General features: G+C 34.9%; 1 non-coding gene across 1 annotated transcript; it reads right to left on the reverse strand.

Moving 5' to 3' along the window:
- Positions 1-293: 293 nt before the first annotated feature.
- TRNAS-ACU (transfer RNA serine (anticodon ACU)) lies at positions 294-367 on the reverse strand. Its single transcript has one exon. It is a non-coding gene; the product is annotated as a tRNA-Ser (tRNA).
- Between the last annotated feature and the right edge of the window lie 534 nt (positions 368-901).

Genomic DNA, 901 nt, shown 5'->3' on the forward strand with positions numbered 1-901 from the left:
ATCAGAGACTTGGCTTTGTGGACACTTTTCAGAGAACAAATTTGTTAGCATAAAAATAAAGCCAGAAATGAAGAGCTGTTTAATCACTCAATTGGATTTTTTTTGCCAGCATATTTCTTTTTCTCTGCAACCCACTGCTAAATTGTGCTTCCTAGCTGTTTTTATAAAATCAATGAATCAAATCTAACTCTGATTACATCAGAGAAGGCCAGGTACCCTACACCATAACAGGGGGTTTGAAATTTTGACTTGTCTACTTAAAGATCACCAAAATCTGATAACAAGGTCAGTTACGTCCCTGGGTGGGATTGAACCACCAACCTTTTGGTTAGTAGCCGGACACACTAACCGATTGCGCCACAGAGACACTTTGCAAAAAGTACATTCTGACAAAGGCTAATAAGCATACATCTAGAACGTTTCCTAGAAAAACTTTAAAAAGTCAATAATCTGGAGAGTTTTTGTAAGATGTTTCTTCCATCAACCAACGAAGAAACACATTGGTACTTTCCCATGATGACTGAGTGCTTCAGGATCTCTTGCACTTACATGTGCAGCAGAGTACTGCAATGGAAGCATGCTGGGCCCATAACCCAGAGGTAGGCAGATTGAAACTATCCTTTGCTATATGCATTTTTTTTTGTTAATTTAAGTAATCAAAACTGGGATTGATATTTTTGCTCTTTCATTTTTACTTAAAGTACAATAACTTTTACCATTTTAATTTGTTTTAATAGTATATTGACAGTATAGTTTTCTTTAACAAATCCACTTAATTTTCTTTACCCTATTATTAAAAGGGTAATTGACAAAAACAAACTACATTGTCACCAGAAGAGCAATACAAAATGTACAAGTGATATATTAAAATCATCTTTCCAGCTTGAATTTCAATGATGCA

The sequence above is a fragment of the Pseudophryne corroboree genome, chromosome 8 (assembly GCF_028390025.1).
Source record: "Pseudophryne corroboree isolate aPseCor3 chromosome 8, aPseCor3.hap2, whole genome shotgun sequence".
NCBI lineage: Eukaryota > Metazoa > Chordata > Amphibia > Anura > Myobatrachidae > Pseudophryne > Pseudophryne corroboree.